This window comes from Cynocephalus volans, chromosome 14, assembly GCF_027409185.1.
Source record: "Cynocephalus volans isolate mCynVol1 chromosome 14, mCynVol1.pri, whole genome shotgun sequence".
NCBI lineage: Eukaryota > Metazoa > Chordata > Mammalia > Dermoptera > Cynocephalidae > Cynocephalus > Cynocephalus volans.
Window position 1 is genome coordinate 1657271 of NC_084473.1, and position 25291 is coordinate 1682561.

Consider the following 25291-nt stretch of genomic DNA (forward strand, 5'->3'; position numbering starts at 1 on the left):
CACTGAACATCAGAGCACCTGCATATATGAAACAAATATTAATAGAAGGGAGAGATGGACCATATTACAACAATAGTAGGAAACTTCAATATGCCACTTTCAGCAATGGACAAATCATCTAGACAGAAAACCAATATGAAAACATCATACTTAAGTTACACTTTAGACATAATGGACCTGACAGACTGCTATGGGTTGAATGTGTCCCCCAAAAGTTCATGTGCTGGAAACTTAATCCCAACTCTAACGGTCTTAAGAGGGTGGGAACTCCAGTTCTGGTATTTGAAAGGTGGGGCCTTCGAGAGGTGACTGGATCATGAGGACGAGCCCTATGGAATGGATTAATCCACTCAAGGAGCAATGGGTTAATGGTTTAATGGGGTGCCAGGGGTGTAGACTGGTGGCCGTGTATGGAGAGCACACGAAGAAGCTCTTGCTCATGTCCCTTTCACAGTGATGCCCTGTGTTGTTATGCAACTCTGTATAAAGCACCCCTGGAAGAAGACTCTCACCAGATATGCCCTTGGACCTTGGACTTCCCAGCCTCCAAAACTGTAAGAAATAAATTTCATTTCTTTATAAATTACCAGTTTTGGGATTCTGTTATAAGCAATAGAAACAGATGAATACACAAACATATACAGAACATTCCATTGAACAGCATCCAAATACACATTTTTCTCAAGTGCACATGGAACATTCTCCAGAACAGATCATATTTCAGGCCACAAAACAAGTGTTAACAAATTGAATAACATTGAAATCATATCAAGCATATTTTTTGATGAAAATGGTATGAAACTAGATGTTCATAATGGTAGGAATGGAATGTTCCTAGACATCTACCACGGACCAACACTAAATCATGAGGAAATAGAAAATCCAGAGAGAACAACCGGAATTAAGGAGATGGAATCAGTAATAAAAAGTTTACCATCAAAGGTAAGTCCAGTACCTGAAGGTTTCACTACTGAATTCTACCAAACATTTAAGAAGAACTAAAACTAATCCTTCACAAACTCTTTCAAATAAGGGAAGACAAGAAATATTTTCAAACTCATTTTATGAGACCAGCGTTACCAAATGATACCAAAGTCAGACAAGGATGCTACAAGAAATGAAAATTACAGACCAACATCCCTGATGAATACAGATGCAAACATTCTCAACAAAATACTGGCAAACCAAATTCAACAACACATTAAAATGACCGTTCAACATGATCAAGTAGGACTTATCCATGGGATGAAAGGATGGTTCATCATACACAAATTTATAATTGTGATGCACGACATCAACAGAAGAAAGGACAGAGACCATATCATCTCAATAGATGCAGAAAAAGAACTTGATACAATGCAACATTTTTCATGAGAGTTTCATGAAAAAACTCTCAACAATTTAGATGTAGAAGGAATGTGTTATCACTTCATATCTGTCGGAATGGCCCTTATCAAAAAGACAAAAGATAACAAGTATTAGTAAAGGTATAGAGGAAGAGGACACGTGCACACTGTTGGTGGAAATGTAAATTAGTTCAACCACTATGGAAAACAGTATGAGATTACTCATACAATGAAAAATAGAACTCCCATATGTTCCAGCAATTCCACTTTTAGATAGATGTATAAAAGAAATAAAATCAGTGTGTTGAAGAGCTACCTGCACTCCCACATTCATTTCAGCATTATTCACCATAGCCAAGACACAGAATCAACCTAAGCGACCATCGAAAGATAAATGGACAAAGGAAATGTGGTATATATACACAATGGAGGACTATTTTGCCTTGATAAAGAAGGTCATTCTGTCATTTGTGACAACAGGGATAATAACCCTGGAGGAAATTATGTTAAGTGAAATGTCAGGCACTGAAAAACTAATACCATGACCTAAAGCACACGTGCAATCTAAACAAGTTGAGCTTATAGAATTAGAAGGTAGAATGGTGGTTGCCAGAGAATCAGGGGCAAGGAGGAGCTGGGGAGGTGTTGGTCAAAGGATATCAGACTTTGGTTAGGTATGAGGAACAAGTACACAAGATCTATTAACAACATAGTGACTACAGTTAATAACAATATAATGTATTCTTGTAAATTGCTGCAAGAGTAGATTTTAAATGTTCTGACTACAAAAAAATAAGTATGGGAGGTAATTCATATGTTAATTACCTTAGTTCAGATATTTCACGATGTATACATATTCGAAGCAGCATTATTTGATAAGTATGAATAAATACAATTTTTCTCAACTTAGAAATAAACAGACAATAAAGTGACTGACGTAAATCCCGTAAAGCCCTCAGTAGAGCACCTGCTATAAACCGAACACTCAAAGTGCCTCAAAGACCAAGGTGGTGACAATGGTAACAACGACTAAAAGAAAAAAGCCAGCATAGATGAATAAAAACCAAGCACCTCTAGCATGTCTGTGGTGTTCTGGACATGTTTACACTATTAATTTTTTTTGAAAATCATGTTATAAATATAAAAATATATGACAAGCCTGTTTTGGAGAAGTGGAAGCAGCATTCTGATGTGAGTAAGTAATGACTCTTCAGTGAGAACCAGATTCTTGCTCTTGCCACTTCTCAATAGTCTGCCCCTTAAATTACACTGAGAATTATGAATTTAGGTTATATTTTGTTGTTTTGATGGTCTTTGTCCATTGCTGACTTTAGCTAGTAAAGAGCAGAGTTGTAATAAAGGTGGAATCGGAGCCTTGAAGAAAGCTGAATGTGTAATGGAAAATAACTTCTGCTTTTATAAGTACTAAATCTCAGCCGATTAACACAGTAGAAGTCTATTTCTTAAGCAACGTCCAAAGAATGTTGAAGACTGCTTTTGGGCGGACTGCCTGTCTGGTACTGTCTCCTTGGCAAGCCTCTGGTTAGTCCTCTGCACCAGAACGACGGGCAGGAAATATTGTGGAGACCTTTCCTGACCATGCCTGGAGGTGGAGCGTGTCGATGGCATCCTGCATCCTCTTTCCATGAGCCTGAAGGCACCTAAGTGGCCACACATGCCTGCGAGGACAGAAGGGAAGCACCGTGAGACAGAGCATGCATGAGGGGTGGGTCACAGAGAGCATGTGGCAGACCCGCCTCGGTGGAGACAGTTTAGGGCCAGGACCTTCCTGACTGACTGGGGAGCAACTGTGGGTTTTTCATATCAAAAGATTGCAATGTTGGCTAAAATTCATCAAGCATGACTCTATGCCATGAGCCATTCCTAGTGGTTTTCATAAGTGACTTTGTTTAATCGTCATGGCAGCCCTGCAGGGTTAGGGGCAAGTGTTTGATATCCTCACTTACTTATATCATCCTGGATGCAAACACACATTTTCTGGAGCAGAGATCAGGGGCTTCATTACTCAACAGCAGTTGCCACGTGGGTCCCTCTCCTCCCTGGTTCTCCTTTTCTCTGGGAACACGCGGTGAGAGTCGTGGGTCACACTACGCACACTGGATCCACACGCAGAAGAGAAACGCAGCACATGTGGATCTGGTAGCTCTATGGTCATTGTCTCCTCCCTACTGAGAAAGGGAGAGACACTGAGCATCCCTGATGTAAACAATTCCCCACAGGAAGAGAAGAAGCAGATTCCTGAGATCTTACGCTTCAGAAGGTAAATAAACGTTTGGGGGAGGGGATGCTTGAGAAGTCAGAGTTTACCCTTCCCTGAAACACAAACACGCATTTCCAGGAAATAACTCTGTGGGCAGCGTCCCTCTATCAAATCAGCTTCTGACTTCCGAAGTTTGTCCTCTGATCCGGGTTTCAACTTCTTTGCTGTGAAAGTCCTAACCATGCATTCACATAAAATATGTTTCTTCACCTCATGCAAGTATTTTTACAGATGAAGAAACTTTGGGAAAAGGGAGCCAAGTGATGTGCCCAGACTGCACAGTCCGAGAGGAGCACAGGAGAATTCAAGTCCTCTAAAAGTGACTCCCGGAGATCTGACCGTGTATTATCACTGTGACATTGGAGAAAATACTTTTGTTTTTGAAAACTTGTATTTTTGATTTTTGATTACTTACAATATCTCAATAAAAGCAATGTGTAAGAAAAAAATGAACATCGATTTTTGCAGATTTATTCAAATTTACCAAAAAGTACTGAATAAATCCTTATCTCTAGGTTGAATGACAGACATGAAATGAGCCAGGATCATTGGATCCTAAAGACCACATCATGAGAATGATAATCACTAAAAATATTACATGATAATTTTCCTTGCTTTGCTAAGAAACTAAATTCGTCTGCTTACAATGACCGTGGATTTCTGACATTCTTCTTGAGAGAGGGAATACAAAGGTACTTCATAAAGTTTATGAAAGGAGGGCCTTTCATAAAGTTCCTGGAAAGATCACATTGTTTCCATTCTATTTTTCCTGAACTTTTGAAGTATTTGCATATATGTCCCCAACCCTTAGATATGAGCAGGCTCTATTACTGCTGTGACAACTGGAGTCACTGATGTGGAGAAAGGCCACTTTCTAGGCTCAGCATATAGAGACTTGTGCCTTCCTTTCCCACCTCCTGGAACGTTTACTTTCGGAATCCAGTTACCACACTGTGAGGGGCACAAGCAGCCCCTTGGAGCAGTGCCCAGGAGAGGACTGAGCCCCCAGGGAAAGCCCTGGCTGAGCTCCCAGCGGACCACCAGCCTCATCTCGCTGTCCATGAGAGCGCCGCCATCGTGGAAATGTACCCTCCAGCCCAGCTGGCACAGCAGGCTCCCTAGCTCCACACCCGTGGACAAAGGGAATAACAGTTGTTTTTTAAGCCACTAAGTTTTGGAGTGATTTGTGACACAGCAGTAGATAGTTGGAACACTAAGTATTAGATGTTTTTCTAACTAAGTAATATCTCCCCCCATTTTATTTTATAATCATAAAGTTTAAAATGCTAAGTTGATAAAATTAAACTCAAAAGAAGATATTTCATTGAAATGTATAATAATATATGCACTGTATGCCAACCACAGAATTTTTTTAAAAAATGAATAACTTATTGTGTTACCTTGAACAAGTTATGTAGTATTGCTACAATACAATTTGTAATATATGCAATAATGTAATAGTAAATATACAATGAACTATCTGCTTTCCAAAGCTCCTTTTAGATTTTATAAATCAGCTTTTATGTGGATTGAAATTCTTTGTGATTTCTTAGGCAAACATTGAAACTTCATTCTACCAAACATTTTAAAACATCGTGTTGATCCTAGAGGTCAGGTTTGAGGGGCCCACAGTCGGCCTCAACCCACCCCGTCCTCTTACCAGGTTCTTGACTCTGCCACAGGAAAGAATTCAAGGGCAGAGTCACAGCAGAAAGTGAGAACAGGTTTAATGCAGCAGATAAGAAATACAGGTTCCACGGAGAGAGTGTGGCCTGGCTCCAGAGACTGAGCAGGGCCCGCATCAGGTATAATACAAGAGTAAGAAACACACTTAAAGTTTAGCACAGAGTGCAGGCTGGCTCAAGAGAGTGAGCAGCTGCTTACCGAAAATACGTTTGACACAAGAAAGAAACACACATTCCACAGGCAGAGTGCATGTGTGAGCTGCAGCTCTGCCTTCTTCTGGGATTTAGCTTTTATAGTTCCACTATCTAATACGTATCCATACTACCTATGAACATTCAACTAAGGGGGTGGATCTCTGTTGTGTAACACAGTCTTGCACATGCTCAGTTGGTTTCCTTTCAGGGCATGTCCATTGGTCAAATCCTGTCACATGCACCAGACATATTCAAGAATGTTTTGTGCTCATTAGCACCACTGGTGGAAGGTCATTCCACGACTAAACTCCTTTCCACTGAGCATGCTCACCTACCAGGGTTCTATGACCCTGTCTACTGAGCATGCCAACCACTGGATTTGCATAATTCAGCCCCCTGAGGTCTCAGTCTCCCCTTGTTGGTGCTGAAAACAGGTCCAGCAAACAGCAGCACCTGTCCTCTAGGGGAGGGCCTAGCAGAAGGGCCTGAGACCTCCGGGAGTGACTTGAAACTCAGAGGTCTGTCCTGAAACCCGAGTCCATTGAACCTGAGCACCTCTTATCTCCATTTGAGCAAGTTATTTGTATGCACATTGCTTATCAACAAAGAGGAACAGGTTTAAATATTACTACTTAGTGTGTCCATTTGTGTTTATTAGTTAGTCCTGGAATGTACCAGTTCATGGGCAAGGCCACTGAGACAGCCAGAATGATGGTGCAGGTCAAGCAATGTGTGTGGAGATCCTGATTTCCTGCAGAATCTGCTCTATAGTCTTGGCAACACAGCAATGAATAACTTATAGCCTTTCCGCTGTGGAATCCTCGAAGCCACCTGAGGAAAGCAGACCCAGCTGAAGTTCAAGACAGACAACGTGCTGCTCTGAGGGCCTGAACGTGGCACACACATGAAGCCATTCTCAGTAGTGGAAGAACAGGTGGAATTTGTGCCCATGGAGTTAGGGACAAGTGGTGAGTTGTGTGTGCCCCCCAGGAACAGAAGAATGTGAGAGAGGAGAGGTGAGCACCTGCCGTGGGGGCAGGAGACGCTTTGCTTCAAGAGAGTAGAAGCCACTCATCACAACTGGGAAACAGAGGTTGGAACTGAAGTTTGGGGCAGATTAGAGAGAACTTTGCTTTTTCAGTATCTAGGTCTTTATTTCTAGAAAATGACTAGACAATGGGAAATCTTTAACAGAAATCAATGCATAGTATAAAGAAAAGGAAATGTAGTTATCACAATGCCCCATTGCTGGAGGAGAGGTGCAAGGCTCAGATGGGGAGTCCTGCAGCTGAGGGAGACACAGACCCTTCCCAGTGGAGGCTACCAGATGTGGGAGGGAGTGACGCCAAGGAACAAGCCATGCTGGGGACAGCCCAGAGTGCTCTTCTTTTCAGATGCTTTCTACTTTAATGGATGACATAATGTAGATTGCACAAAAATATTACCTAGCCATAGAGTGTGACGATAAAAAACACGTGAAATGTCAGTCTGTTGGGCTTCCCCATCTATGTTAGCTCTTTGTACGACCTTGAGGAATTGGTCGGCCCAGTCACTTCAGCTAAAGCACGGGGATAATTCTATCATCACCTTCATAAGCAGCGTGTGTGCCTCTGTGTGTGTGCATACATGAGTGTAAATGCGTGCATTTTTGTGTATCAGTGCATCCGTGCACATGTGTGGATTTGTGCAGGTGCATGTGCATGCATGTGCACAGCCGTGCATCCACATGAAAACACATGCACAAATCCACACGTGTGTACACACACACACATGCCTGTGTGTATGCATGTGCGCCCATATATATGTGTGTATGCAAATGTGTGCTCATATGTGGACCCATGTGCATGTGTGCACATTTGTGTACCTGAACTTTTATATGTATGCATGTGTGCCCCTACACATGTACATATCTGTTTTTGTGTGCACATATGTGCATGCGTGTGGCCATGATGCACAGATATTCATGTGTTCACATATGCAATGTGAGTGTGTATTTATGCATATGTGAGTTCTTATGTGTACAGGCACATGCATGTGTCTCTGTGTGTTTACATGTGTGCATGTTCTTCCACATGCACAAATGTGTATGGACACTTACATGTGTGCACATGTGTCTATTGGGCATTGTTCACATGAATGTGCATGTATGTGCACATGTGCCCATACATGTGCATCTGTTTAGTATATGCACTTGTGCACATGTGTGGCCCTCACAAGTCCATATGTTTGTGTGTGCATGTGTGCACATATGGGGTGGCTGTGCATATGTTCACATGATTGCATATATGTGTGCACAAATGTGCATTTCCACACATGTTTATGTGCATGTGTGCTGTGTTAGCATGTCTGTAGCACTTGCTTGGTTTATGGTCAGTGCTCGGTAGGGTCACCTGCTAATGCTGTGATTTGCCTCTGCAGGGTTTCTTACACTGCTCCACCTCAGTAAGGCAGAAGCTCCTCTCCCTCCCCACCTATGAGGGAGAAAACTGAAGCTGCGGAAGAAAGTGAGCAGCTCACATTTGAAAGGAAACCCTCCCCATGTCCCTGCTGTGACAGCTGCGGGGTTGTTTAACTGGTGTGTGCCACAGTGTCCTCATCTTTGGAACGGGAATGACAAGGGACACCATCTGCCCTGGTGTGGTGAGAGTCAGACCAGACAAGGGGCCTGAAGCCCTCAGTGGTAATCTCTAACACCCAAGTGGCGGCACACAAGCCCATGGCCTCAGGCTCTCGGTTCTCTAAAGAGGCTGAGTTTTGTTGATGGAAACAGTCGTCTCTTCTGCCAAAAGTATTTATGTATTGAGTGGATGAAAACATCAGGCCCAGGGTCTGAATTAGGGGGAGGCAGCGGTGTCTATTTCTTGTGTGTGTGTGTTTTTTTAATTCAACTCAATTATCTGCTGTTTGAATAAAAATTGTATGTTTCTTCCATGGAATGACAGCGCTGGTTGCTGTTGTATGATGTGAGGTTGTACATCATGAAAACAAAGTTCTAAATTGTTGCCAATCCTACAGCTGTCCCTGGGCCACACTGCAGTCACAGGGCCCCTGCTTCAGTCCTGCACTAGCAGGACACTGTTAAATGTCTCTCAAGAAGATCGTGTGTGTGTGTGTGTGTGTGTGTGTGTGTGCGTGTGTGTGTGTAATGTGAAGCATATTAACACACAATTCACAAATAATAAATTGTAAATTTTATGTGACTACTGTAATTTCCAAAGCTATTTGATTCTCACAGGAAGTTTTTATTGATTATTGCTCAATTATTTTATCCACAGCCAACCTACGGTCCAAATTTAACCATGATTTGATAAACGAAGTTAACTCTTTTCCCAATACATTAAGTTTAAATTTGACATGTTAGCTACTGATAAACACTAGTGACCAGTGTGAAGGTGCTGACTCCGTGTTGGGAAGGGCGGCTCACCACTCTCGTGTGGTATTTCCTCCAGTCAGATGCAATAAACGTCATAAGTAATCTCAAGACATAGTTAATAGGAAAATGTAGCAAAAAATGAGGAAGTCATGAGTTTTGAATATTTATTGGCTTTGCTTTTAATATCAATTATTCAATTGGATGCTTACATAATTGGTTTTTAAAATATCTGTGTTCAACAACCAACTAGCAAGAAACCTCTCACAATCCCCTCCTGCGAGCTGGTGTTAGCCAAGAAGGAGCCACAAGTTCAGGGGCAGAGAATTCTTTGTAAAATATTGTTGAGGGCAGAATTTTAATAGTATAATGTAGTGTATGTAACTTAACATTTTCTTCTACAATTATTACAATTAGAAAGCCATCCCTTGCAGAAAAAAACATGGAAAATACAATTAAGTGAAAAGAACAGCAAAAAGAATGAGGATGTTAGGAGATGGGACCCTCCTGCACGGCTGTGGGACATCCCCTAGTGCAGCCACCATGGAGCACAGCATGGCGGTTCCTCAGACCACTGCAGACAGAGCTGCCATATGACCCAGCACTCCCACTGCTGGTATATACCCAGAGGAATGGAAGTCATCATGTTGAAGGGACACCTGCACTCCCACGCTCATCACAGCTCCATTTACAATAGCCAAGAGTTGGAACCAACCTGAGTACCCATCGACAGACGACTGGATGAGGAAAATGTGGTAAAGAAACTCAATGGAAGACCACTCTGCCATAAAAAAGAATGACAATCTGCCTCTCACAGCAACATGGATGAACCTAGAGGAAATTATGTTAAGTGAAATAAGTCAGGCACAGGAAGAGAAATGCCACACACCCTCATTCATATGTGGGAGGAAGGAAGGAAGGAAATAAAAAGTTGAACTTTCAGAAGGAGGGAGCAGAACTGTGGCTACTAGAGTTGGGAAAGCGGGAGGGGGCGGGGATAGTGAGAAGTTATGTTGATCGATGCAGAAAACCTAGACAGGAAAAGTAAGTGCTGTGGGTGTACAGTCAAGCTAGGCATCTATAATGAACAATAATTTATTGCACATCATCAAATGCCTAGAAGAGAGGAGATTGACTCCGTCATCACAAAGAAATGATTAAGCTTGGTAATGATGAATATGCGAATTACCCTGATTTGATCACCATGCATTGTGCACAGGTATTGATATTCAACTCTGCACCCCACAAATATGCATAATCAATACATTTAAATAAAAAAATCAGTAACCCAATTCTCACAGCCAGACGTAACCACAGTCTACATTTTAGTTAAGAGACTTCCCAAAATTTTCCCAAATTGAGTACACACGCACACATGTGTTCCTGATTAAAACCATTTCCCACTTATTGCACACGACTCCCAGTGTCCCCCTTTTCAGTTCTTTTGGGGGTACTCTTATTGTTCTCTCTTTAGGGTGAAGAGTATGGAGAGAATGGGATCGGAGAGAAGAGGGAAGCTGTGCTGGGCGAGCAGCAGGGTGGAGGTGCCGTGGTGCTAGGACGGTTGCAGTGAGCATCTGGTGAGCACATGAGGCAGGTCCAACTGAGACCCACAGGGATCCACTCCAGGCCAGACACAGTTGAAGGTTCATAAGGGCCATGATCTGGATGCGTGTGTGCAAGTCGTAGCAATAGAGGTTCCAGAGAGGTTCATTAAAGTGACTCCAGATTTTCAGAGTAATTACTGAAATATAATACGATTTATTCAGGGCTCATAGAGTGAAAGAAAGGTGGGAAAACAGGAATCGAACAACAGGGAACGGGGGTGGGGGAGAAGTGCTCAGACACAGGAGCTCACAGCAGCTGCAGGGTGGGGACAGGACAAGGGGACAGGGCTAGCTCTAGGCCTTCAAGGTACAGTGAGCAGGGGAAGTGTCATGACACCTTTCTGCTGAGGGGCCCCTGGGGGAGCCAGCTCTCCATGCAGGACAGTGAGGCCTCGAGTGGGCAGATGCCCCACGGCCATGAGGGCCTGCCACCACCCTCAAAGGTGAGACGCCTGCTCTTTCTACAATGCATCCGGGACGAAAGGGAAATGCTTCTCTTACACCCGCATGTCTTGGGCTTGTGCAGACTTTCCTAAAGAGATATTGGCTCCACAGGACACTACTGAGTTATGAGTCTATGACGCAAAATTTCAAATTACACTGTAGTTAATTATTTAAGTTATAATTGGGCATGAATTAAAATGTGCAGTTACAAGATGAAGTCATCGGACTGAGTGATCCTGCTGTGCTTTATGTTTTAAATGGTACCCAGTGTCTTATGAACAATTAGTCAATCCAGAAATTCACATTTCTACCAGGAATATTTTGAATTCATTTAATGCTACAAACTTTATTGACCTCCCTATGGTTGCTTTTTGATTATTACAGTACTGAGGTAATGAGTTGGGCTGTAGTTCGCTACTCTGCCGGAGTTTATATTTAAATTAAATCGTGAATCCATGTTCAAGGACTGTCAGATGATGTGCCAGTTCACATCCCACAGAACTTGTCAGGAAGCAGTGGGCATTTGGGAAGCAAAGGGCGGGGTGGAGAGCAGGCCCAGAGCATGATGAGAGATGGCCCTGCCACTGCACAGAAGTGAAGGCGACTGGCAGGTAATGCTTGTGGGGTTACTCATATTGCATAACCACTGACAGTGGACACCTTCATGTGCAGACACTGACAGAAGACTTCACAACTGAGGACGTGACATGATGGACAATTTTCAGTCACATCTCTTTCTCACAACCTTCGTGTCATTGTCACCACTGGCAGGTAGTTGCTACCAGGACCCTGGGGCAGGAAGCCCTGCACTTAGGACCACACCAAGGTGAATGAGATTGACTCAGAGGCCACGGAAAACACAGAGCACAGGTATTCTGACGAGCTTTATTTCTGTCATGTGAATGCTTGAATTTGATGTTTGACCTTGGCTTTGAAGGAAAAGAGGACTTTGCAAAGTTGAAGAAGAAATAGTTTAGGGATGAATGAAGCAAAGAAAATAAAAGTGAATGCGTATAAAGCACACCTTTCCTTTCACGGTCGCTTTCTTTTCACGGCTTCCCATGTCACCTGGAGGACAAGGCAAAGCCCATGGAATGGCCTGAGGGCTGCACGGGCCCCTGTTCTCATTCTGTGCTGGCTGCAGCCTCCTCCTCTCCCTTCCTCCAGGTCTGCAGGCACATTCCTCCTCAGCCTTCCCACGCACTGTTCCTTCTCCCAGCACCCTCTTCCCCAAGTGCATGCCGGTATCCTGCGGGGTCTCGACCCCAATAGCATCATGTGCATGAGACCTTCTCTGAGCACTTCTCATAAAATAACAAATGGCACCCCTCCTCCCCCACATTTCTAGAGTTCCAGCCTTGCTCACAATGGCTCCATAAATGCCAGGTAAGCTGACCACTGGGTCTTCCAAAAAATCCTTGGATGATGACTATACTAATTTTCATGGATAACTACATTCATGTCCATATTAGGTGCATGATTCTGTGGCATAAGACCTAAGGTTAAGGTTTAATGCTTTGTGTGCCTTGGCATCTGGGGAAAGCAGGGGGTCTCCCTACCCTGCTGCCATGAGCAAGGCACCCTAGATAAACAGCTGTCCTCACCACAGGGACCAGGAGGTGCTGCCTGTTCCTCACTAGTGCCACCTGCAGAGCTCTGCACACTAGCCAGGCACATCCCCCTGGGGGAGCCAGGGGCCCCACCCTCTGGTTACCACAAACCTGCCTCCACATCCCCGCCTGCCCACCCTGTTCCCAAGGGCACCCCCACCCCCGTGTGACGTGTGGCGTCCTCCTCCCCAGGTCCTGAGCACAGCTGATGGATAAGCTGCCGTTGATCTCACCTGTCTGGTGCTGAGCGTCTCCATAACCCCAGGGCAGGTCCCTCCCTCGCCCATGGGGTGAAGAGAGGACGATTAAAACAGACTTTGCATGAAGTGACTCAAAAACCAGTTTCTACTTCACCTGCTGCTGGACCTCTCTATTCAGTGTAGTATTTTGTTAAACCCACACAGACAAAATCATAATTTATTTCATCATTTAACAATTTATTGATAACCCACCATAAGCCTTTCTGGCACTCCTTTACGCACAAGAGGACACAAGGAACAAAACGCCCTCTGCCTTATGGAGTTTATATTCTTGAGGGAGAAAACATATATATACATGTGAGATGGATGGATGGATGGATGGAAGTACAGATGTTAGACAGATGATAGGTAATAGACAGAAAGATAGAAGACAGATGGATGACAGACAGAAGACAGACAGGCATGTAGGTAGGTGGGAGGTAGACCATAGGATGATGGATGATAGATGATAGACATCAGTGGGTGGATGGAGAGAGATAGACAGACAGACACATGATGGTGTACCTGGGTAGATGAATGGAGAGACAGAGAGACGTCCATAGGCGACATGACCTTCAAAGCAAAAAGCATGGAAAACGGGGGGAGGAAAGGCCCGTGAGAGGGCTGGGTGAGGCACTGGAGGACACTGGCCCCAGCACAGGACGGACCTGGTTTGCACTTCACATCCACCTTCAATTAGGTCGTCAAGACACTGATAGGAACGCGACCTAATATCTCTGAACACACTCGCTCACCTGCAGTATTTCCCACTGCGCAGAACAATTGAAGCAGGTGAAGACAGCAACTTAGTAACGTTATTACTACTGTGACTGCTACAGTGACAGTAACCCTGTCTCAGTAGGATCGAAAGGTAACAGGACAAGCACACAGCATAACCAGTTTTTTCTTTTTTAAATTATTCAGAGATCTGAGATTACACCTGAGGTTACTTTAAATAACCTGTATACATAGTTTTAATATTGTGTAATTTATTTATTTATTATTATTATTATTATTATTATTATTTATTTTATTTTTTTTAAGGATGACTGGTAAGAGGATCTTAACCCTTGACTTGGTGTTGTCAGCACCACGCTCTCCCAATGAGCTAACCAGCCATCCCTATATGGGATCCGAACCCATGGCCTTTGTGTTATCAGCACCGCACTCTCCCGACTGAGCCACGGGCCAGCCCAATATTGTGTAATTTAAATAAGTTCTACTTAATAAACTTCATTGTTTTTGTTGCTTTCTGAGAAAAAACAAGTTGTTTTATGTGGTATTTTTAATTAAGATCTGATATACTGGCTAAATACAAGGGTACTTCAAAATGGTCATGAAAAAATGGAATTAAAAGACAATAGGAATCTATGGACGTTTCAAAGATCCTCACATGTACATGCACATGTGCACGCACACACACACGTGCACATAGATGCACACATACACACAGGTGAGTGTGTGTTGAGTTAGAGACAGACACAGATGGCGCCGGTGCAAGTGCCCTGGCTTGGGGCAGTCTTCCCACATTCTGAGTCTTTACCCAGAGCTCTCCCCAGTGTGGGTCAGAGGACAGGTGTCAGAGCTTATGTTATGATGACATGTTGTTTGTTCAAATTGTGAGCCTCACACACAGACTTGCACTTAGGATAGGATCTTCCTCATGGACCCGTGGGTGTTAGTTCCCATCGTTGAGGCCTTGGCCGTCTGTTCTTCTGATCCAGGTGGAGTCGCTCTCTGGCGTGCCCACTTCCCACCGTCCGCAGCCTCCTCCCCATCAACTTCCAGGACTGTTCAGGTGGATGCCCCCTTGCTGCTCTTGGCTGCTCTGCTGCAGCCGCACCGCTTCCTTCCGAGGCAACTGTCGGGTTCAGCACATGGTGTCAGGGTACCTTGTTTTCCACGTGGTCCTCTTTCCTGCTGGAGTCCCTAAGGGCAGTTTCTAGTTCTGTTCTCGGATGCATCCAGGGGTGCAGCCTTGCTCAACCTCTACAAACATTTGGTGAGAGGGTAGATTAATGATGGCTTTGTGAATACACAAAGATACCCTACTAGACAGCATCCTTGGACCAGAACACCCAGTGCAATCCCACAGCTGCACATATTCCTCAGTACCAACTAGTAACTGGTGTCTGAGTCACCAGCAAGGGTGAGTTTTAATTGCACTATTTAGTCTACCATAGCTGCTTCACCCTGGGTCAACTAGAAAATCACTTCTTGAGACTTGAAAATAGATGAGATGTGACATTTCAGGGGGCTCTGACCACTAACAAGCTATTAGCCATGCCCCTTGAAATAGCTGTTGCTGAGAGGTTCTAGAACTTGAACATTCATAGGCCCCCACAAAGCTGTCTTATTTATACACCTCACATATCCCTCGTTACCCAATATTTGTCTTCAAATTCAATTAATTTGACTGACTATTTAATAGCCTCATACAAAATTATCTGTGAAAATTGTGGGTCTGCTATTTAAATATTTAATGTAATGGTGAGTCAACACTAATTTGTATTTCTGAAATAGTCAGGAAGCCTGGCTGAAAACCAGTTTATGCATGAAGATTGAAGACCGTGTCTCAGATGGAGGCTAAGGTTTTGAAAGTTCAGGCACTAGGATGTATATACACGGCGTATGGCGAATGACGGGGGAAATCGGGGGAAAAGGAGCTGGTGGAAAGCGGTGCAGTAATTCAGGGACTCACAGAACTGGTCCTGGGCCCAATCCTGTGTTCCCCACAGCAGACAGAAAGAAGTGCCATGAGCCCTACAGCAGACGTGACCACACATTCCTAATGCGCAGACGGGACCTGGGTCAACTTCTGACTCAGCAGCAGAACAGGAGAGCGGGAAGGTGCTGAGAGGACAGCACGGGGAATCCGGGTGAGGAGTGTGGCTGCAGCTGGGCTGGACAAGGCCAGGGAGTTCACCTGCAGGCCACCAGCTGGAGCTGTGAGACCTGGAGCTGCCTCAGTTTCCCACGGCAGCGTGGGCTGGCTGCGAGGTCCTCGGCCGCTGATTCTGCCGTTCTGACTCCATTAATGCATAGTGGCAAATATTCTTAAAACAGAATTAACACTCGTGGAGTGACACTCCCAAACCTTCCTGTTCTTCGTGTATCGACTTTCTAGAGAGAAGAGGAGCCGGTTAGTTAAACCTCTAAGAGAGCTTGGCCACCCTCTGGCACTGCAGCCACAGCTGTGTCGTCTCCAGTCCAAATAATGCTGCTCTTGTGCATCTAGAGCATAACTAGAAAAAATCACAGATTTGCGCTCAAAGGTAAGTTTAGAACCTGCCTCCACTGCCACTTTCTGTGACGGTGAGCGGATCGCACCTCCTCTTTGAGTTTTATCAGCCACGCATCAGGGTGGTGTCACCTCGGAGATAATGCTGGAAACTAAATGAAGTGGGCGGCACCTGGGGACACGGGTGGCGCACGCCAGGCCTACAACACACGGAAGCTACAACGGTGTTAGCGACTTCTCCTGGGCCTGTGTTGAATTTACGTCACGTATGAACGGATTTAGAAAAATTAGTTCTTCTTAAGATGCAAATGTGTCTGTCCACCTGGTTGGGGAACTGCTGAGGGAGTGTCAAAGCATGGCTGTCACTTGAAGATGTCACTGCAGGCTGGTGCCATGGGAGAGGCCAGCACTCAGTCCGAGCTCAACTGCGCTGGACCAAAGTGTGGGAGGGCGTGAAGGGCGGGCGAGTGAGGGGAAGGTGGGGAGGACACAGGGGCGGCCGTGGGACATCCGTGCTGGCTGATTGGCTTTACCTGTGAGAAAAGTAAACCTCTCGGGGCAGGAGGTGGCTTCCCAGCATGGGGCCGGCCCCACTTCCGCCAGGCCCCTACCTCGCACAGACACCGGTGGGCGCCCTCTTCTTGATAATTACAGATCGTCCTGAGTCATAACTGGCAATATGCTTTTTAAAAGATTTACCTTTCAAAGGGGCAGAGAAAGAATATACAACTGTGTGTTTTCTAAAGTGAATGCTCCACGGTGAGGGAAGTCGGGAGGAAGCCTGTCCCAAGCTGAACCCGTCTGGGGAGAAGGCCCAGGGCATCCTGGTCAGGAGGGGGAGACGGGAGTGGAAGCCCATGAAGGGACCACAGGGTCTGTCCCAGGATCAGTGGAAGACTCAGTGCAAACACACGAAGGTAAGGGCCGCATGTTAACATCCTAATGCATACTGTGGTTTGGACGGGGGTCGTCCCCGCCAGCATCCGCGCTGCAGTTCAAGTGCTGAGGTGGCCATGTGGGGATGTGGCGCCTGGGGGAGGTGCGTGGGCCACAGGGTGGGTCCCTCAAGAGTGGACGAGCCCAGTGTTCAGAGTGGGTGGGCTGCTGTGGAAGTGAGGATCCCCCGGCTGCTCACATCTGCTCCCCCTCGGCCTTCCAGGCACTGTGACACAGCACGAGGTCCGCACCAGGAGCCATGGGTGCCAGCACCACTTCCAGAATCATAAACCAAATAAACCGTTCTCTGTAAGTTACCCAGTCTCAGGCATTCTGTTACAGCGACACAAAAGGGGCTGAGATAAAGTTTTGTTTAAAGAAGAAAGCCGTGTGAATAAGAATTCGTGTAAGAATAGCATTATATCGCAAAGTAGATAAAAGATTATCTACAGAAAATAGTTTGCTCAGTACATAAAGTTTTTAAAAACTGGTCTACTTATTCGTTTACTGTGCAATTATTTTTTGAATTCATACTATGAGCCACTTAACTGTGCTCCTGTTATTTTGCAGTGGGTGACTATGTAAGCAAAATATATTTACATTTAAAACTGAATAAGCTGGTGATTGCATATTTCTCATTTCTCAGCAGGCACTGTATTGAAATACCTTCCAGATACCCGGATTTGTCATAAGAGATACAAAGTACCGTGTCTCACGAAGACACGCCAGGAGGGCTTCTGTGCCAGCGCCCAGTCCAATGGGTGGATGCTCACTTGAGTGACATGTGGATAAGGAGTTGTAAGCCTCTGAGTTTCAGGAGAAAGGAGGAATTGATTAGTGAGATCTGAGCAGCAACATGCAGGAGGGAAGAATGCCAAGCATTTGTGCTTCTCAACCTGCTTCTCTCAGGCGCCCATTCATGTCACTCTTGACCCCAGACTTCCTCCGCTTCACCCTCTGCCCTCCCACATGCAGCTGGCTCATACGTCTTTTTGACTCCACAATAATAAAGCTAATCATAATCATTGCAATGCAATGGATAGCTATTATAAGTCAAAAACTGCTAAGCTCCTTAAATAGATTATCCTCTTTACATCCCATAACAGCTGTATGCAGTAGGTATTAATCTTCTTACTCTTAAGGCTTGGCAAGCTACAGCAATTTCCTTAAGCTTGCGGGGCCAGTAACGGGGGCATTGGAATTCAAGTCAGATTTAGCTGGAATCCAGAAGAAATAGTAATTCCTTTCGAGAAAAATATGAATAACGTTTTTAAGGACTCTTAGTCTGCATCCACCTAATGCATGGACCATTGAGCTAGGAACAAACCTTGCAAAAGCACATTTTCTAAGGCAAGAGACATTTGTGAGTAAAATTGCTTGGGATATTTTCCAAACTAGAAAATTCTCCTAACTAGCACTGCAAGTCAGTCAGCCTCTCGCAGTGAAGCACAGATCTGCACTCACGTAAATGTCCTCAAACTACTGTTCTGCAAACTAAAGTGTGAGATACTTACTAGCAAGCATCGTTCATGTGTAAACAAAATGCAAAGATCCTTCATTTTAGAAGATTTTCATAATTATACTATATCTACATGGTTGTTTAAAAAATGCTTTAAGATATACTCCAGAAGACAGGCATTGGGGATCATATAAGAACTCATTAACAGAGTATTCATGTGTTAACACTAAATAGAGAAAATCAACAGGTCAGAGGAAAAAAGCACTTACTCAGCAGGAGACGTTACAACCTGGGTAGCAGGTTTTGCTTTCCACGTATATATACAAAAAAGTCATCCTGTGTTTTTTTACTTTAATAATAAACAGAATATCATTTAAGCAAATTTTAGGGGAATTTAAAATCAATGGTAATAAAGAAAATTAAATTTAAGAAAACTTTAAGTAGAATTCACATCACAAAGAAGACAACTGAAAAACAAATTCAATCTATGTGGCAAATGGAAATAAATGAAAGAACAGAGAAGTGCGGGAGACTGTGCTGTGCACAGGTGTTCCCACCGCTGCCATCCTGGTGCCAGAGGACAGAGGCAGGGCCGGCTCCTGTGGCCACAGCCCCTCAGGCACCAGCAGAGCTCAGTACAGTCCCCCAGGCCCGTCGCATCCCGGGTTGGCAGTGGGTTGCACAAGATATGAGGCAGAGGAAGGACAATTTGTGCTTTAGAAAGATGAGTGTTTGCACCGTGGAAAAGAGCGGAAGGTAGGAGGCTACGGAGGACATTTTATTAGAAGGTCTGATGGAGGAAGATGCCTTGATAGTAGGTGTATTTTAAAAGAAAAAGTCATCTCGGTGGAATTTAGGAATCCACCACAACGAACACAGTTAAGCCTTATGATCCTTCATGGCCTTGGACAGTCATGTTCTACTTCTAGATCCCTAATGAAAATAAACCACTTAATTGCTGCATGACACTGAGAGAAAATTGAACTGAATTTACAGAAATTTCCAGGGAGCTCCACAGCCAGTACAAGGCATTTCCTTCTTAAACAAAAAGGCATTTTGCCTCAATTAGCTAGTTAATAGCTAATTAATTTCCGATTGTATGCTTCAATGTGACTGGGAAAATTCCCTGCATTTGGAGAAAGTGAAACTCCCTTTTTTGTCCCTAAAAATTATGACAGCAAGTACATATGATGGAGGAAAGTGATTGATCTGAAATGAATTCTTAGCATGAATCAAGCCAGCATTTCTTTTATATTGCGCTCACTGTGATTTCAGTGTCGATTCAGTAATTTTAAAAACCCTCTTATTATTCTGAAATGACAGAGTGGATTTAAAAAAAAAGGAAACAACTATGAAAGACAATTATTTTAACACCTGGTAAGCTTTAATTAACAGTTTCTAAATCGGCACCTTAACAGTAATTAGGGGTGCTGGGTCCTTCTTTAACTTCTGTGGAAACACACAGAAACATTATCATCTTAGTAATAAGAGGTAAAAATCCATTTTAATTTCAGCCAACCTTTTCCACTTAATTATTAAATGTAGAGTACTTATAAAAGCACTTAAAGTAAGTCATTGTTTGGATGACAAATCTTCTCTCATTCTTAGTTTCCAAAATGTTAAAAATTAAACCTTACTCTCATTCCAATAACTGACTAGCCCACCATAGTGAACGAAATGAAGTTTGTGAATTTATCTTGTCGTGCCTTTTACATTCCTGTTCTTTCCACCCTCAAATTTAGAATTGTGTCCAGGTTTACAATTGTTTTATCACTTTTGTTTTATAATCCTAAAGTAAAATGTTTTCTCTTAAATAAACACTACATATGTCTCTAAACAATAATATAACAGTATGCAGGTATGTGTGACATATACCTACAAATAACAATGTCTTTTAGAAAACATAAGATTTACAAGAAGTAGACATTCAAATGCCACTTAAAACACATAAATAGCTTATGAAAACCTCTCTAACCCCGTAGCTGCTCTCTGGACTGCTGTTTCATAATGAGAGGGGTGGGATTTTAATGACCTCCACATTTAAGTTGGAAGTTGCAACCACATACAGCCCGGATTCTTGAAGAGGTTTTTCAGTGATGGTATAGATTAAAAGGAAAAAAAAAAAAAAAAAATCTGCCTGGTAGAAATGGGGGAAACAAGGGAACAAGGCTTTTTTGGTGTGCATTCATAAGCAGAAGTCTGCCCTCAAGTGGGTTTAGAGTTCAAAATTGCTTTGTGTAAAACAGGAGCCCACACGATGATAAAATAACATGAAGTTATTCTTGGGCTAGTGGTAGCCATTGGGTGCGTGACAGAGTAAATGTAAAACTAACCGTAAATATTTCATATTTGAATGATCCTGTAAATGATAAGTTTAAAATTTCAGTTTCCAATTGATTGCTATCATATAGAAATTCAACTTATTTTTCTGTATCGGTTCCCTTTCCTGCAAACTTGCTACAATAATTATGCATTTCTTTTAGCAGATTTTTTCCAAATTCCCTGGGATTTTCCCAGTAGACAGTCACGTCGTCTGAAGTGTAAGCAGTTGTAAGTCTTTTCCTCCTGGCCTCATTACTCTGGAGGGGACTCGTACCGCTTTGTTCCCAGGAGTGGAGGCTGAGCTCCGGGCACGTCCTCCACCTCTCGTTGCTGTGTGTGCGTCAGCAGCGGTTTAGTGAAGGCCCTGAAGGAGGCTGAAGTTGCCTTCTCTCCATTTATTCACTAAGAGGCCTTTGTGTGTGTGTCAAATGGGTTTTCTGCTTGTATTGAGGTGACCATGTGGTCTATCTTTATATGTCAGTTAGTACGATGGTTCCATCAGTTTATTTAAATGTCAAATCAATGTATTACACCTTTTATTCAGTGCTGGACTTAACCACATGCTGCAAGGAGTCTCGTGTCGGTGCTCATGAGGGTTACTGTCTGCAGTGCTCTCCTCTGCTTTTACTGTATGGAAGAGCTTGTGTGGAATCGGCATTACTTCTTTCCTGCATGTTTGGTCTCCAGGGAAGGCTCTGGGCCTGAGGTGTCCTTCTGGAGCTCTCTGAGCAGCTTCCTCAGCCCTGACACTCTGCCCCACAGAACCTGCCACTTTGCCTCCCTCAGACGTCCTCTTAAAACTCACCTAGAGCTGGCCTTCAACCTTCTGCTGTCTGGTTTCTGAAAGCCATTGCTTCGAAAATCTGGTTTGGCATCCCCAGGACAGCTGGAATGCAGGCTGCATGGGGCCGGGGCCGTGGGGCTGGTCCTTAAGCTGTGGCCTCAGAGGGTGGCTGTGAAAGGCAACCGGGTGACCCAGTGAGTGCCCTCACCACGCTCCTCTGTGGCTGCTCAGGGCCCTGCGAGCCCCTGCAGGGGTGTGAGTAAGGCGCCTTATCTCTGAGACCCCCTTCAGTCCTTGAGGCCCCAACGCATGGCTCACGTAGCTGGCTTCTGGGAGGGGTTTCCTCTCTCCAGGTGTTTTAGAGCTATTTTGAGTGGGAACACTCAATTTTGGATTAGCAACAGCATGCTTGCTGACTCAGGTGTGAACAGAAGCCGTCCTCTCCCTTGCAGGTGGTCACAGGGGCCTCCCTGGGCCTGAGGCTGAGCTGAGGACAGCAGAGGTAAGGCAAGGAACTGGCTCAGGCCTCATGACTCTGCCCTTTGCCACGCACAGCAGATCAGGGCCACATCTGACCAGTGTCAGAACTTGGAACATTCGACCACAGCCAGGTTACTGTGGCAGCTCACTCAAGCAGGTGAGCCTGGGAGCACCAGGGGCAGCTGGCACAGGACAGGTGGCATTTGCCTTAAGATGGCTGGCCTTGTTTCCGGTCTCCTGGAGTCCACATGGAGCCATAAGGACCTCCCAGGGACTCCACACAGCCCTTACCCACCATGGACATGCTGTCCAGCGCCATCAGAATGGCTGGACTGCACGGCTGACAGGGAGAAGTGGGCCCCGAGCTGCGGTAGAGCCAGGCTCACATGGAACTGGCTGTCGGCAAATTACCCACCAAACAGGTCAGAGTGGCATCCCCAAATATGGTATGTGTGCCAAGATTCACAGTCCACCAAGCTCTACCACACATATCCTGCCAAGACACGTGTGAGACGACATGCTAGGCTTTGCAAAAGGCATGCCCTGGTGTGTCCGGGACCATGCAATACCAGTGGCTTTACCATGCACTGGATCCATAGGTACAGTGTCCTCAGAACTGTGACTACTGAGGAATCCTCCCAGCTGTCAGAGCAACCAAGGACCCTGTGAAATACATTGGGAACATGAGTTTGGTCCTGCTGACAGGTGACATTGCATTCGTCAGATGAGTAGGTCCACAGCCAATAAAAAATATTAATAAAATAAAATACCATAGCCTGGCCCTGGCCAGTGGCCCACACTTGGTTGATTCTGCAGTGATCCCCACAATCTGTATTGTTCTTGATGCCTGGCTCTGCAGGCCCCGTGGTCAGGTAGAGTAGCTTCTGGTTTACCATCTCAAGGCTTGGTACAGGGCAGGTAAGAAGGATGGCTCCTGGTCCACGTTCCTGGCACCGAGGTCAAGTGACCCTGACATTCCGTCTGCATCTGAGCTGTCTCCTCTGGAGGCGGGTCTGTATTTCCACACTCACTCTGTGCAGAACTGAGTATAGATGTCGGCCTTGAGAAAGGAGCCTGAGAAGGTCAGTCTTGTGGGAACAATTGTCACCTTAGGGGGACTGGATTTAGGCGAGGTACTGGCAGGGCCTTCAGACTTCCCTTGCCTGTAGAAGATCCACCTTCGCCAGCAAAGAGGAAGAGACATTTCTGCATAGAGAAAAGAGGCCCGTGGGGTCCATGATTTAAACTTCTCAGGCTTGTCAACCGAGATGTCCCCAACTCAGGTGTCCAGAAGCCGACCGTGACCTTCAGCACCCACCACGGGTCTGTAAAGCCTACAGTTGAGTTCTGGCCAGATTTCCAGCTCTGCCATGAGCCCCGAGGACATGAGTGTTCTCTCTGCTCAGGAAAATGTCTTCCCAGTATCAAAACTGGGGCCATCATTTTCTCCTGAATCAAGAGCTCGATTCACTGCTCTTGTGTTTGAAGCAAAATGGAGACTGCAGCCATCTCACTCTGGAGTTTGGACACTAAACATTGTCAGGACTTTTGTTTTCCTTTGGGTGACTTTGCCATAGAAATGGCCTCACACTGTGCATCAAAGTTAAAGCTCCACTAGAAGGGAAGGACAGTCGCAAAGACAGGTTGAGGATGAGCAACAGGGGGGCGAGCGAAGCCTCCGCAGCAGAACTGTCCGCACACGATCCTTCACCTACGGAGCCGCCGACCCAACTCCTCCCCAGGAACGTAAGGACCGAAGCTGAGACAATCACCACTGCGCCCCTGGTCTTCCTGGTTACTTAAAAACGAGCCTGTCTTAATTAGATTGGGACGATGGGGATGACTTTCCTATCTAGGAGCTTCCCCCAGTTCTCCTCCTGCACCCGAGCAGCTCTGCCCGAGCTGGAGCTCAGCGGCTGGGAGGCCTCCCGTTGTCCCAAGGAGTTTGAAACTAAGTGTGGAAATGTGCGCGGCTTCCTGGAGGAAGGCTCGTTAGAACGCCACCGCAGGCAGTGATGTGATCAGTTTTCTCTTAAAAGATGGAATTCTCCTTTTATCCCTGTGGTTATAATCCATGGCTCTTCTGCTTGTTAAACTATAAGAAAAAGACTAAAATCTCTTGCCACTATTTTATTGTCAATTTGAATTTCAAAAGAAAAATAAGAACAACGCACCCATTGCATTAAAATGTCTCTTATCTTATTATAGCTACAAGGTGATAGTAAAGTACAGCGCTCTTTCATATGACAGTTTTAAACGGTGTGTTTTTCTGATTCCTGGAAATGTTTCACAAAGTTTAAGGGACACCGAATTAATGTAATTTTTGCAGAAGTGCTTTGTCTGTCTGGACAATGGGAAGAATTCATCATACTGCAGACGAGGAACAATTCGCTGTCTGCACTTTATCCAGCAACTCGTGCTATATGCCATTTACTAAAACTAGTCTCGGTATTTTGCAGTCATGTTATGTGAAGCAAGAGTAAATGCTATATCAAAAAGAAAAAAAAAAAAAAGCAATGGATAATAACATTATTAGATTCATCTGACATAACACCTTAATGTCCACAGAAACATGAAGGATAATTTAAAGGGTACCCATATATCAACATAGGTGTGATTCCAATATTTATTCTACAGTAGTGTCTGACATTGTTATTGCCTAAATATTTCTGTAGTAAAGAAAGTAAAAAAGAATTCAATACAAATTTACAATATTTTTCAATAGAATAACACCAGTTATTTTGTGCATATTTGGATTTTTCATCACTTTATTTTGTGATTTAGCCTGTATCAAAGTCAGTCAAGTGGATTTTCTAGGGTCAGAATTTACCAATAATCGTGTACGTGTGCAAGTATATGTGTATTTTTGCTATTTAAAATCTTGGTGCAGCTACTGTCTGTCAAACGCAGCATTAAATGTGTAGGAGAGAACTTCAAACAGCTCATGGAAAGATTTCTGTTATCTTTGAGTTCTCTTTTCTGCAGAGTTTCTGAAATACCTTCATCGTAAGAGCAGTACTCAGTAGTAGCCCATCTACGTTCCACAACACCCCTTAACATAAATTTCATTGATCTGTTCTCAAGGAGGCTGGAAGGGTGTGGTTTCAGTGGCTTGAAAGAACCACACGGTGACACAGGATGGGGGTCCCTGGACTCGAGTCACGTCCACGTCCCACTCTGGCTTTGCCCTTATCTTGGGCAGGGTGTTTTCTTTCTCCTGGTGGAAGGGACACCTCCCACCACCCATCAGGCTTGCAGGGACTTCAGTGCTTCCCTGCCTCAGCCTCAGATG